At 53.2% G+C, this 17,521-nt stretch overlaps 1 protein-coding gene across 1 annotated transcript in view; it reads right to left on the bottom strand.

The window, feature by feature from the left end:
- Positions 1–17,521, bottom strand: part of LOC122546944 (GMP reductase 2-like) — an 89,278-nt gene that overhangs the window by 42,080 nt on the left and 29,677 nt on the right. The gene's annotated exons all lie outside the window — the stretch shown is intronic.

Raw genomic sequence — 17,521 nt, forward strand, 5'->3', positions numbered from 1 at the left:
ACACACTGTCCCTCTCTCTCTCACACACACACTGTCCCTCTCTCTCACACACACACACTATCTCCCTCTCACACACACACTGTCTCTCTCTCACACACACACACTGTCTCTCTCACACACACACACACACACAGTCCCTCTCTCTCACACACAAACATGTCCCTCTCTCTCTCTCACACACACTGTCCCTCTCTCTCTCTCTCACACACACAGTCCCTCTCTCTCTCACACACACACACTGTCCCTCTCTCTCACACACACACACACACTGTCCCTCTCCCTCTCACACACACACACTGTCCCTCTCTCACACACACACACACACTGTCCCTCTCTCTCACACACACACACACACTGTCCCTCTCTCTCACACACACACTGTCCCTCTCTCTCACGCACTGTCCCTCTCTCTCACACACACACACTGTCCCTCTCTCTCACACACACACACACTGTCCCTCTCTCTCACACACACTGTCCCTCTCTCTCTCTCACACACACACACTGTCCCTCTCTCTCACACACACACACACTGTCCCTCTCTCACACACACACTGTCCCTCTCACACACACACACACTGTCCCTCTCTCTCACACACACACAATGTCTCTCTCTCTCACACACACACACTGTCCCTCTCTCACACACACACTGTCCCTCTCTCACACACACACTGTCCCTCTCACACACACACACACTGTCCCTCTCTCTCACACACACACAATGTCTCTCTCTCTCACACACACACACTGTCCCTCTCTCACACACACACACAGTCCCTCTCTCACACACACACACTGTCCCTCTCTCACACACACACACAGTCCCTCTCTCACACACACACACTGTCCCTCTCTCTCTCACACACACACTGTCCCTCTCTCACACACACACACACACTGTCCCTCTCACACACACACACTGTCCCCCTCTCTCTCACACACACTGTCCCTCTCTCTCTCACACACACACTGTCCCTCTCTCTCACACACACTGTCCCTCTCTCTCTCACACACACACTGTCCCTCTCTCTCTCTCACACACACACTGTCCCTCTCTCACACACACACACTGTCCCTCTCTCACACACACACACACACACTGTCCCTCTCTCACACACACACACACACACTGTCCCTCTCTCTCACACACACACACTGTCCTTCTCTCTCACACACACACACTGTCTCGCTCTCTCTCACACACACACTGTCCCTCTCTCTCACACACACACTGTCCCTCTCTCTCACACACACACACTGTCCCTCTCTCTCACACACACACACTGTCCCTCTCTCTCTCACACACACACACTGTCCCTCTCTCTCTCACACACACACACTGTCCCTCTCTCTCTCAGACACACTGTCCCTCTCTCACACACACACACACACGGTCCCTCTCTCTCACACACACTGTCCCTCTCTCTCACACACACACACTGTCCCTCTCTCTCTCTCACACACACACTGTCCCTCTCTCTCACACACACATTGTCCCTCTCTCACACACACACACTGTCCCTCTCTCACACACACACACTGTCCCTCTCTCTCTCTCACACACACACTGTCCCTCTCTCTCACACACACACACTGTCCCTCTCTCTCACACACACACACTGTCCCTCTCTCTCACACACACAGTCTCTCTCTCACACACACACACTGTCCCTCTCTCTCTCTCACACACACTGTCCCTCTCTCACACACACACACACACTGTCCCTCTCTCTCTCACACACACACTGTCTCCCTCTCACACACACACTGTCTCTCTCTCACACACACACTGTCTCTCTCTCACACACACACTGTCTCTCTCTCACACACACACTGTCTCTCTCTCACACACACACTGTCTCTCTCACACACACACACACACACTGTCCCTCTCTCTCACACACAAACACTGTCCCTCTCTCTCTCTCACATACACACTGTCCCTCTCTCTCACACACACAGTCCCTCTCTCTCTCACACACACACACTGTCCCTCTCTCTCTCACACACACACTGTCCCTCTCTCACACACACACTGTCCCTCTCTCACACACACACTGTCCCTCTCTCTCAATAACACACACTGTCCCTCTCTCACACACACACACACTGTCCCTCTCTCTCACACACACACACTGTCCCTCTCTCTCACACACACACACTGTCCCTCTCTCTCACACACACACACTGTCCCTCTCTCTCTCACACACACACTGTCCCTCTCTCACACACACACTGTCCCTCTCTCTCTCACACACACACTGTCCCTCTCTCTCTCTCACACACACTGTCCCTCTCTCTCACACACACACTGTCCCTCTCTCTCTCTCACACACACTGTCCCTCTCTCACACACACACTGTCCCTCTCTCTCTCTCACACACACTGTCCCTCTCTCACACACACACTGTCCCTCTCTCACACACACACGGTCCCTCTCTCTCACACACACACACACTGTCCCTCTCTCACACACACACACACACTGTCCCTCTCTCTCACACACACACACACTGTCCCTCTCTCTCACACACACACACACTGTCCCTCTCTCTCTCACACACACACACATTGTCCCTCTCTCTCACACACACACTGTCCCTCTCTCTCACACACACACTGTCCCTCTCTCTCTCACATACACACTGTCCCTCTCTCTCACACACACACTGTCCCACTCTCTCTCACACACACACTGTCTCTCTCTCTCACACACACACTGTCCCTCTCTCTCACACACACACACTGTCCCTCTCTCTCACACACACACACAGTCCCTCTCTCTCACACACACACACTGTCCCTCTCTCTCACACACACACACTGTCCCTCTCTCTCACACACACACAGTCCCTCTCTCTCTCACACACACACTGTCTCTCTCTCTCACACACACTGTCCCTCTCTCTCACACACACACACACACTCTCCCTCTCTCACACACACACACACAGTCCCTCTCTCTCACACACACTGTCCCTCTCTCTCACACACACTGTCCCTCTCTCTCACACACACTGTCCCTCTCTCTCACACACACACTGTCCCTCTCTCTCACACACACACTGTCCCTCTCTCACACACACACACTGTCCCTCTCTCACACACACACACTGTCCCTCTCTCACACACACACTGTCCCTCTCTCACACACACACTGTCCCTCTCTCACACACACACACTGTCCCTCTCTCACACACACACTGTCCCTCTCTCTCTCTCTCACACACACACTGTCCCTCTCTCTCACACACACACACTGTCCCTCTCTCACACACACACACTGTCCCTCTCTCACACACACACACACTGTCCCTCTCTCTCTCTCACACACTCCCTGTCCCTCTCTCTCACACACACACTGTCCCTCTCTCTCACACACACACTGTCCCTCTCTCTGACACACACACACACTGTCCCTCTCTCTCACACACACACACAGTCCCTCTCTCTCACACACACACACACAGTCCCTCTCTCTCACACACACACACACTGTCCCTCTCTCTCACACACACACACTGTCCCTCTCTCTCACACACACACTGTCCCTCTCTCTCACACACACACACTGTCCCTCTCTCTCACACACACACACTGTCCCTCTCTCTCACACACACACACACACTGTCCCTTTCTCTCTCACACACACACACTGTCCCTCTCTCTCACACACACACTGTCCCTCTCTCTCACACACACACTGTCCCTCTCTCTCACACACACACACTGTCCCTCTCTCACACACACACACACACACTGTCCCTTTCTCTCTCACACACACACACTGTCCCTCTCTCTCACACACACACTGTCCCTCTCTCTCACACACACACTGTCCCTCTCTCTCACACACACACTGTCCCTCTCTCTCACACACACACACTGTCCCTCTCTCTCACACACACACACTGTCCCTCTCTCTCACACACACACACACTGTCCCTCTCTCTCTCTCACACACACACTGTCCCTCTCTCTCACACACACACTGTCCCTCTCTCTCACACACACACTGTCCCTCTCTCTCACACACACACACACTGTCCCTCTCTCTCACACACACACACACTGTCCCTCTCTCTCACACACACACACACTGTCCCTCTCTCTCACACACACACTGTCCCTCTCTCTCACACACACACACTGTCCCTCTCTCTCTCTCACACACACACTGTCCCTCTCTCTCACACACACACTGTCCCTCTCTCTCACACACACACTGTCCCTCTCTCTCACACACACACACTGTCCCTCTCTCACACACACACACACTGTCCCTCTCTCACACACGCACACACTGTCCCTCTCTCACACACACACACTGTCCCTCTCTCACACACACTGTCCCTCTCTCTCACACACACACTGTCCCTCTCTCTCTCTCACTCACACACTGTCCCTCTCTCTCTCACACACACACACTGTCCCTCTCTCTCTCACACACACACTGTCCCTCTCTCTCTCACACACACACTGTCCCTCTCTCTCTCTCACACACACTGTCCCTCTCTCACACACACACACACACAGTCCCTCTCTCACACACACACACTGTCCCTCTCTCTCACACACACACTGTCCCTCTCTCTCTCTCACACACACACTGTCCCTCTCTCTCTCACACACACTGTCCCTCTCTCTCACACACACACTGTCCCTCTCTCACACACACACACTGTCCCTCTCTCTCACACACACACACACACACACACACTGTCCCTCTCTCTCACACACACACTGTCCCTCTCTCTCACACACACACACACAGTCCCTCTCTCTCACACACACACACTGTCCCTCTCTCTCACACACACACTATCCCTCTCTCTCACACACACACTATCCCTCTCTCTCACACACACACTGTCCCTCTCTCACACACACAAACACACTGTCCCTCTCTCTCACACACACACACACTGTCCCTCTCTCTCACACACACACACTGTCCCTCTCTCTCACACACACACATTGTCCCTCTCTCTCACACACACACACTGTCCCTCTCTCTCACACACACACACACTGTCCCTCTCTCTCACACACACACACACACTGTCCCTCTCTCTCACACACACACACACACTGTCCCTCTCTCTCACACTGTCTCTCTCTCTCTCTCTCACACACACTGTCCCTCTCTCTCTCTCTCACACACACACACACTGTCCCCCTCTCTCTCTCACACACACACTGTCCCTCTCTCTCTCACACACACACACTGTCCCTCTCTCTCTCACACACACACACACTGTCCCTCTCTCTCTCACACACACTGTCCCTCTCTCACACACACACATTGTCCCTCTCTCTCACACACACACACTGTCCTCTCTCTCACACACACACACACACACTGTCTCTCTCTCTCACACACACACACTGTCTCTCTCTCTCACACACACACACTGTCTCTCTCTCTCTCACACACACACACACTGTCCCGCTCTCTCACACACACACTGTCCCTCTCTCTCACACACACACACACTGTCCCTCTCTCTCTCACACACACACACTGTCCCTCTCTCTGTCACACACACAGTCCCTCTCTCTCTCTCACACACAGTCCTTCTCTCTCTCTCTCTCACACAGTCCTTCTCTCTCTCTCTCTCACACAGTCCTTCTCTCTCTCTCTCTCACACACACAGTCCTAATCTCTCTCTCTCTCACACACTGTCTCTCTCTCACACACACTGTCTCTCTCTCTCTCTCTCTCTCTTACACACACTGTCCCTCTCTCTCTCTCTCACACACACACACACTGTCCCTCTCTCTCTCTCACACACACACTGTCCCTCTCTCTCTCACACACACACTGTCCCTCTCTCTCTCACACACACACTGTCCCTCTCTCTCTCACACACACACACTGTCCCTCTCTCCCTCTCTCCCACACACACACACTGTCCCTCTCTCCCTCTCTCTCACACACACTGTCCCTCTCTCTCTCACACACACACACTGTCCCTCTCTCTCTCTCACACACACACACACTGTCCCTCTCTCTCTCATACACACACACACACTGTCCCTCTCTCACACACACACTGTCCCTCTCTCTCACACACACACACACACTGTCTCTCTCTCTCACACACACACACTGTCTCTCTCTCACACACACACACACTGTCCCTCTCTCTCACACACACACTGTCCCTCTCTCACACACACACACTGTCCCTCTCTCTCACACACACACACACACACACACACACACTGTCCCTCTCTCTCACACACACACTGTCCCTCTCTCTCACACACACACACACACAGTCCCTCTCTCTCACACACACACACACTGTCCCTCTCTCTCACACACACACTATCCCTCTCTCTCACACACACACTGTCCCTCTCTCACACACACAAACACACACACTGTCCCCCTCTCTCTCTCACACACACACACACTGTCCCTCTCTCTCTCATACACACACACACACTGTCCCTCTCTCACACACACACTGTCCCTCTCTCCCTCTCTCTCACACACACTGTCCCTCTCTCTCTCTCACACACACACACACTGTCCCTCTCTCTCACACACACACACTATCTCCCTCTCACACACACACTGTCTCTCTCTCACACACACACACTGTCTCTCTCACACACACACACACACACAGTCCCTCTCTCTCACACACAAACATGTCCCTCTCTCTCTCTCACACACACTGTCCCTCTCTCTCTCTCTCACACACACAGTCCCTCTCTCTCTCACACACACTGTCTCTCTCTCTCACACACACACTGTCCCTCTCTCTCACACACACACACACACTGTCCCTCTCCCTCTCACACACACACACTGTCCCTCTCTCACACACACACACACACTGTCCCTCTCTCTCACACACACACACACACTGTCCCTCTCTCTCACACACACACTGTCCCTCTCTCTCACGCACTGTCCCTCTCTCTCACACACACACACTGTCCCTCTCTCTCACACACACACACACTGTCCCTCTCTCTCACACACACTGTCCCTCTCTCTCTCTCACACACACACACTGTCCCTCTCTCTCACACACACACACACTGTCCCTCTCTCACACACACACTGTCCCTCTCACACACACACACACTGTCCCTCTCTCTCACACACACACAATGTCTCTCTCTCTCACACACACACACTGTCCCTCTCTCACACACACACTGTCCCTCTCTCACACACACACTGTCCCTCTCACACACACACACTGTCCCTCTCTCTCACACACACACAATGTCTCTCTCTCTCACACACACACACTGTCCCTCTCTCACACACACACACAGTCCCTCTCTCACACACACACACTGTCCCTCTCTCACACACACACACAGTCCCTCTCTCACACACACACACTGTCCCTCTCTCTCTCACACACACACTGTCCCTCTCTCACACACACACACACACACACTGTCCCTCTCACACACACACACTGTCCCCCTCTCTCTCACACACACTGTCCCTCTCTCTCTCACACACACACTGTCCCTCTCTCTCACACACACTGTCCCTCTCTCTCTCACACACACACTGTCCCTCTCTCTCTCTCACACACACACTGTCCCTCTCTCACACACACACACTGTCCCTCTCTCACACACACACACACACACTGTCCCTCTCTCACACACACACACACACACTGTCCCTCTCTCTCACACACACACACTGTCCTTCTCTCTCACACACACACACTGTCTCGCTCTCTCTCACACACACACTGTCCCTCTCTCTCACACACACACTGTCCCTCTCTCTCACACACACACACTGTCCCTCTCTCTCACACACACACACTGTCCCTCTCTCTCTCACACACACACACTGTCCCTCTCTCTCTCACACACACACACTGTCCCTCTCTCTCTCAGACACACTGTCCCTCTCTCACACACACACACACACGGTCCCTCTCTCTCACACACACTGTCCCTCTCTCTCACACACACACACTGTCCCTCTCTCTCTCTCACACACACACTGTCCCTCTCTCTCACACACACATTGTCCCTCTCTCACACACACACACTGTCCCTCTCTCACACACACACACTGTCCCTCTCTCTCTCTCACACACACACTGTCCCTCTCTCTCACACACACACACTGTCCCTCTCTCTCACACACACACACTGTCCCTCTCTCTCACACACACAGTCTCTCTCTCACACACACACACTGTCCCTCTCTCTCTCTCACACACACTGTCCCTCTCTCACACACACACACACACTGTCCCTCTCTCTCTCACACACACACTGTCTCCCTCTCACACACACACTGTCTCTCTCTCACACACACACTGTCTCTCTCTCACACACACACTGTCTCTCTCTCACACACACACTGTCTCTCTCACACACACACACACACACTGTCCCTCTCTCTCACACACAAACACTGTCCCTCTCTCTCTCTCACATACACACTGTCCCTCTCTCTCACACACACAGTCCCTCTCTCTCTCACACACACACACTGTCCCTCTCTCTCTCACACACACACTGTCCCTCTCTCACACACACACTGTCCCTCTCTCACACACACACTGTCCCTCTCTCTCAATAACACACACTGTCCCTCTCTCACACACACACACACTGTCCCTCTCTCTCACACACACACACTGTCCCTCTCTCTCACACACACACACTGTCCCTCTCTCTCACACACACACACTGTCCCTCTCTCTCTCACACACACACTGTCCCTCTCTCACACACACACTGTCCCTCTCTCTCTCACACACACACTGTCCCTCTCTCTCTCTCACACACACTGTCCCTCTCTCTCACACACACACTGTCCCTCTCTCTCTCTCACACACACTGTCCCTCTCTCACACACACACTGTCCCTCTCTCACACACACACTGTCCCTCTCTCTCTCTCACACACACTGTCCCTCTCTCACACACACACTGTCCCTCTCTCACACACACACGGTCCCTCTCTCTCACACACACACACACTGTCCCTCTCTCACACACACACACACACTGTCCCTCTCTCTCACACACACACACACTGTCCCTCTCTCTCACACACACACACACAGTCCCTCTCTCTCTCACACACACACACATTGTCCCTCTCTCTCACACACACACTGTCCCTCTCTCTCACACACACACTGTCCCTCTCTCTCTCACATACACACTGTCCCTCTCTCTCACACACACACTGTCCCACTCTCTCTCACACACACACTGTCTCTCTCTCTCACACACACACTGTCCCTCTCTCTCACACACACACACTGTCCCTCTCTCTCACACACACACACTGTCCCTCTCTCTCACACACACACACTGTCCCTCTCTCTCACACACACACACTGTCCCTCTCTCTCACACACACACAGTCCCTCTCTCTCTCACACACACACTGTCTCTCTCTCTCACACACACTGTCCCTCTCTCTCACACACACACACACACTCTCCCTCTCTCACACACACACACACACTGTCCCTCTCTCTCACACACACTGTCCCTCTCTCTCACACACACTGTCCCTCTCTCTCACACACACTGTCCCTCTCTCTCACACACACACTGTCCCTCTCTCTCACACACACACTGTCCCTCTCTCACACACACACACTGTCCCTCTCTCACACACACACACTGTCCCTCTCTCACACACACACTGTCCCTCTCTCACACACACACTGTCCCTCTCTCACACACACACACTGTCCCTCTCTCACACACACACTGTCCCTCTCTCTCTCTCTCACACACACACTGTCCCTCTCTCTCACACACACACACTGTCCCTCTCTCACACACACACACTGTCCCTCTCTCACACACACACACACTGTCCCTCTCTCTCTCTCACACACTCCCTGTCCCTCTCTCTCACACACACACTGTCCCTCTCTCTCACACACACACTGTCCCTCTCTCTGACACACACACACACTGTCCCTCTCTCTCACACACACACACAGTCCCTCTCTCTCACACACACACACACAGTCCCTCTCTCTCACACACACACACACTGTCCCTCTCTCTCACACACACACACTGTCCCTCTCTCTCACACACACACTGTCCCTCTCTCTCACACACACACACTGTCCCTCTCTCTCACACACACACACTGTCCCTCTCTCTCACACACACACACACACTGTCCCTTTCTCTCTCACACACACACACTGTCCCTCTCTCTCACACACACACTGTCCCTCTCTCTCACACACACATTGTCCCTCTCTCTCACACACACACACTGTCCCTCTCTCACACACACACACACACACTGTCCCTTTCTCTCTCACACACACACACTGTCCCTCTCTCTCACACACACACTGTCCCTCTCTCTCACACACACACTGTCCCTCTCTCTCACACACACACTGTCCCTCTCTCTCACACACACACACTGTCCCTCTCTCTCACACACACACACTGTCCCTCTCTCTCACACACACACACACTGTCCCTCTCTCTCTCTCACACACACACTGTCCCTCTCTCTCACACACACACTGTCCCTCTCTCTCACACACACACTGTCCCTCTCTCTCACACACACACACACTGTCCCTCTCTCTCACACACACACACACTGTCCCTCTCTCTCACACACACACACACTGTCCCTCTCTCTCACACACACACTGTCCCTCTCTCTCACACACACACACTGTCCCTCTCTCTCTCTCACACACACACTGTCCCTCTCTCTCACACACACACTGTCCCTCTCTCTCACACACACACTGTCCCTCTCTCTCACACACACACTGTCCCTCTCTCTCACACACACACACTGTCCCTCTCTCACACACACACACACTGTCCCTCTCTCACACACGCACACACTGTCCCTCTCTCACACACACACACTGTCCCTCTCTCACACACACTGTCCCTCTCTCTCACACACACACTGTCCCTCTCTCTCTCTCACTCACACACTGTCCCTCTCTCTCTCACACACACACACACTGTCCCTCTCTCTCTCACACACACACTGTCCCTCTCTCTCTCACACACACACTGTCCCTCTCTCTCTCTCACACACACTGTCCCTCTCTCACACACACACACACACAGTCCCTCTCTCACACACACACACTGTCCCTCTCTCTCACACACACACTGTCCCTCTCTCTCTCTCACACACACACTGTCCCTCTCTCTCTCACACACACTGTCCCTCTCTCTCACACACACACTGTCCCTCTCTCACACACACACACTGTCCCTCTCTCTCACACACACACACACACACACACACTGTCCCTCTCTCTCACACACACACTGTCCCTCTCTCTCACACACACACACACAGTCCCTCTCTCTCACACACACACACTGTCCCTCTCTCTCACACACACACTATCCCTCTCTCTCACACACACACTATCCCTCTCTCTCACACACACACTGTCCCTCTCTCACACACACAAACACACTGTCCCTCTCTCTCACACACACACACACTGTCCCTCTCTCTCACACACACACACTGTCCCTCTCTCTCACACACACACATTGTCCCTCTCTCTCACACACACACACTGTCCCTCTCTCTCACACACACACACACTGTCCCTCTCTCTCACACACACACACACACTGTCCCTCTCTCTCACACACACACACACACTGTCCCTCTCTCTCACACTGTCTCTCTCTCTCTCTCACACACACACTGTCCCTCTCTCTCTCTCTCACACACACACACACTGTCCCCCTCTCTCTCTCACACACACACTGTCCCTCTCTCTCTCACACACACACACTGTCCCTCTCTCTCTCACACACACACACACTGTCCCTCTCTCTCTCACACACACTGTCCCTCTCTCACACACACACATTGTCCCTCTCTCTCACACACACACACTGTCCTCTCTCTCACACACACACACACACACTGTCTCTCTCTCTCACACACACACACTGTCTCTCTCTCTCACACACACACACTGTCTCTCTCTCACACACACACACACTGTCCCGCTCTCTCACACACACACTGTCCCTCTCTCTCACACACACACACACTGTCCCTCTCTCTCTCACACACACACACTGTCCCTCTCTCTGTCACACACACAGTCCCTCTCTCTCTCTCACACACAGTCCTTCTCTCTCTCTCTCTCACACAGTCCTTCTCTCTCTCTCTCTCACACAGTCCTTCTCTCTCTCTCTCTCACACACACAGTCCTAATCTCTCTCTCTCTCACACACTGTCTCTCTCTCACACACACTGTCTCTCTCTCTCTCTCTCTTACACACACTGTCCCTCTCTCTCTCTCTCACACACACACACACTGTCCCTCTCTCTCTCTCACACACACACTGTCCCTCTCTCTCTCACACACACACTGTCCCTCTCTCTCTCACACACACACTGTCCCTCTCTCTCTCACACACACACACTGTCCCTCTCTCCCTCTCTCCCACACACACACACTGTCCCTCTCTCCCTCTCTCTCACACACACTGTCCCTCTCTCTCTCACACACACACACTGTCCCTCTCTCTCTCTCACACACACACACACTGTCCCTCTCTCTCTCATACACACACACACACTGTCCCTCTCTCACACACACACTGTCCCTCTCTCTCACACACACACACACACTGTCTCTCTCTCTCACACACACACACTGTCTCTCTCTCACACACACACACACTGTCCCTCTCTCTCACACACACACTGTCCCTCTCTCACACACACACACTGTCCCTCTCTCTCACACACACACACACACACACACACACACACTGTCCCTCTCTCTCACACACACACTGTCCCTCTCTCTCACACACACACACACACAGTCCCTCTCTCTCACACACACACACACTGTCCCTCTCTCTCACACACACACTATCCCTCTCTCTCACACACACACTGTCCCTCTCTCACACACACAAACACACACACTGTCCCCCTCTCTCTCTCACACACACACACACTGTCCCTCTCTCTCTCATACACACACACACACTGTCCCTCTCTCACACACACACTGTCCCTCTCTCCCTCTCTCTCACACACACTGTCCCTCTCTCTCTCTCACACACACACACACTGTCCCTCTCTCTCTCATACACACACACACAGTCCCTCTCTCACACACACACTGTCCCTCTCTCACACACACACACACACACACACACACTGTCCCCCTCTCTCTCACACACACACTGTCCCTCTCTCTCACACACACACTGTCCCTCTCTCTCACACACACTGTCCCTCTCTCTCACACACACTGTCCCTCTCTCTCTCACACACACACTGTCCCTCTCTCTCACACACACACTGTCTCTCTCTCTCTCACACACACACTGTCCCTCTCTCACGCACACACACACTGTCCCTCTCTCACACACACTGTCCCTCTCTCTCACACACACACACTGTCCCTCTCTCTCACACACACACACTGTCCCTCTCTCTCACACACACACTGTCCCTCTCTCTCTCACACACACACACACTGTCCCTCTCTCTCACACACACACTGTCCCTCTCTCTCACACACACACTGTCCCTCTCTCTCTCACACACACACACACACACACACTGTCCCTCTCTCACACACACACACTGTCCCTCTCTCTCACACACACACTGTCCCTCTCTCTCACACACACACACACTGTCCCTCTCTCACACACACACACTGTCCCTCTCTCACACACACACACTGTCCCTCTCTCTCACACACACACACACACTGTCCCTCTCTCTCACACACACACTGTCCCTCTCTCTCACACACACACACACACAGTCCCTCTCTCTCACACACACACACACAGTCCCTCTCTCTCACACACACACACACAGTCCCTCTCTCTCACACACACACACACTGTCCCTCTCTCTCACACACACACTGTCCCTCTCTCTCACACACACACACACACTGCCCCTCTCTCTCACACACACACTGTCCCTCTCTCTCACACGCACACACACTGTCCCTCTCTCTCACACACACACACTGTCCCTCTCTCTCACACACACACACTGTCCCTCTCTCTCACACACACACATTGTCCCTCTCTCTCACACACACACAGTCCCTCTCTCTCACACACACACACTGTCCCTCTCTCTCACACACACACACTGTCCCTCTCTCTCACACACACACTGTCCCTCTCTCACACACACACACACACAGTCTCTCTCTCACACACACACACACTGTCCCTCTCTCTCACACACACACACACTGTCCCTCTCTCTCACACACACACACTGTCCCTCTCTCTCACACACACACACTGTCCCTCTCTCTCACACACACACTGTCCCTCTCTCTCACACACACACTGTCCCTCTCTCTCACACACACACACTGTCCCTCTCTCTCTCACACACACACAGTCCCTCTCTCTCACACACACACTGTCCCTCTCTCTCACACACACACTGTCCCTCTCTCTCAAACACACACACTGTCCCTCTCTCTCACACACACACACTATCCCTCTCTCTCACACACACTGTCCTTCTCTCTCACACACACTGTCCTTCTCTCTCACACACACTGTCCCTCTCTCTCACACACACACACACACACTGTCTCTCTCTCTCACACACACACACACACTGTCCCTCTCTCTCACACACACACTGTCCCTCTCTCTCACACACAAACACACTGTCCCTCTCTCTCACACACACACACTGTCCCTCTCTCTCACACACACACACTGTCCCTCTCTCTCTCACACACACTGTCCTTCTCTCTCTCACACACACACAGTCCCTCTCTCTCTCTCACACACAGTCCTTCTCTCTCTCTCTCTCACACACAGTCCTTCTCTCTCTCTCTCTCACACACTGTCCCTCTCTCTCTCTCACACACACACACTGTCCCTCTCTCTCACACACACACAGTCCTTCTCTCTCTCTCTCTCACACACTGTCTCTCTCTCTCTCTCTCACACACTGTCTCTCTCTCTCTCTCACACACTGTCTCTCTCTCTCTCTCTCTCTCACACACAGTCCCTCTCTCTCACACACACACACATTGTCCCTCTCTCTCACACACACACACATTGTCCCTCTCTCTCACACACACACTGTCCCTCTCTCTCACACACACACTGTCCCTCTCTCTCAAACACACACACTGTCCCTCTCTCTCACACACACACTGTCCCTCTCTCTCACACACACACACTGTCCCTCTCTCTCACACACACTGTCCCTCTCTCTCACACACACTGTCCCTCTCTCTCACACACACACACACACACTGTCTCTCTCTCTCACACACACACACACTGTCCCTCTCTCTCACACACACACTGTCCCTCTCTCTCACACACACACTGTCCCTCTCTCTCACACACAAACACACTGTCCCTCTCTCTCACACACACACTGTCCCTCTCTCTCACACACACAGTGTCCCTCTCTCTCACACACACAGTGTCCCTCTCTCTCACACACACATACTGTCCCTCTCTCTCACACACACTGTTCCTCTCTCTCACACACACACACACACACAGTCTCTCTCTCTCACACACACACACACTGTCCCTCTCTCTCACACACACACTGTCCCTCTCTCTCACACACAAACACACTGTCCCTCTCTCTCACACACACACACTGTCCCTCTCTCTCACACACACACACTGTCCCTCTCTCTCTCACACACACACAGTCCCTCTCTCTCTCTCACACACAGTCCTTCTCTCTCTCACACACTGTCTCTCTCTCTCTCACCCACACACTGTCCCTCTCTCTCTCTCTCTCACACACACACTGTCCCCCTCTCTCTCTCACCCACACACTGTCCCTCTCTCTCACACACACACTGTCCCTCTCTCTCACACACACACACATTGTCCCTCTCTCTCACACACACACACTGTCCCTCTCTCTCAAACACACACACTGTCCCTCTCTCTCAAACACACACACTGTCCCTCTCTCTCACACACACACACTGTCCCTCTCTCTCACACAAACACACTGTCCCTCTCTCTCACACACACACACACTGTCTCTCTCTCTCACACACACACACGCTGTCCCTCTCTCTCACACACACACTGTCCCTCTCTCTCACACACAAACACACTGTCCCTCTCTCTCACACACACACACACTGTCCCTCTCTCTCACACACACACACACACTGTCCCGCTCTCTCACACACACACACACTGTCCCTCTCTCTCTCACACACACACACTGTCCCTTTCTCTCTCACACACACTGTCCTTCTCTCTCTCACACACACACAGTCCCTCTCTCTCTCTCACACACACAGTCCTTCTCTCTCTCTCTCTCACACACTGTCTCTCTCTCTCACACACACTGTCCCTCTCTCTCTCACACACACACTGTCCCCCTCTCTCTCTCACACACACACTGTCCCTCTCTCTCACACACACACTGTCCCTCTCTCTCACACACAAACACACTGTCCCTCTCTCTCACACACACACACTGTCCCTCTCTCTCACACACACACACTGTCCCTCTCTCTCACACACACACTGTCCTTCTCTCTCACACACACACACAGTCCTTCTCTCTCTCTCTCACACACAGTCCTTCTCTCTCTCTCTCTCACACACTGTCTCTCTCTCTCACACACACACTGTCCCTCTCTCTCTCTCTCACACACACACACTGTCCCCCTCTCTCTCTCACACACACACACACTGTCCCTCTCTCTCTCACACACACACTGTCCCTCTCTCTCTCACACCCACACACACACTGTCCCTCTCTCACACACACACTGTCCCTCTCTCTCACACACACACACACACTGTCTCTCTCTCACACACACACACACTGTCCCTCTCTCTCACACACACACTGTCCCTCTCTCTCACACACACACACACTGTCCCTCTCTCTCTCACACACACACACACTGTCCCTCTCTCTCTCACACACACTGTCCTTCTCTCTCTCTCACACACACAGTCCCTCTCTCTCTCTCACACACAGTCCTTCTCTCTCCCTCTCTCACACAGTCCTCTCTCTCTCTCTCACACACAGTCCTTCTCTCTCTCTCTCTCACACACTGTCTCTCTCTCACACACACTGTCTCTCTCTCTCTCTCTCACACACACTGTCCCTCTCTCTCTCTCTCTCACACACACACACTGTCCCTCTCTCTCTCACACACACACTGTCCCTCTCTCTCTCACACACACACTGTCCCTCTCTCTCTCACACACACACTGTCCCTCTCTCTCTCACACACACTGTCCCTCTCTCTCTCACACACACACACTGTCCCTCTCTCTCTCACACACACACACACACACTGTCCCTCTCTCTCTCACACACACACACACTGTCCCTCTCTCACACACACACTGTCCCTCTCTCTCACACACACACACACACACTGTCTCTCTCTCTCACACACACACACTGTCTCTCTCTCTCACACACACACACACTGTCCCACTCTCACACACACACACTGTCCCTCTCTCTCACACACACACACTGTCCC

This window comes from Chiloscyllium plagiosum, unplaced genomic scaffold, assembly GCF_037043375.1.
Source record: "Chiloscyllium plagiosum isolate Xiang-an unplaced genomic scaffold, Cpla_swu_hap1 HiC_scaffold_27, whole genome shotgun sequence".
NCBI classification, from domain to species: domain Eukaryota; kingdom Metazoa; phylum Chordata; class Chondrichthyes; order Orectolobiformes; family Hemiscylliidae; genus Chiloscyllium; species Chiloscyllium plagiosum.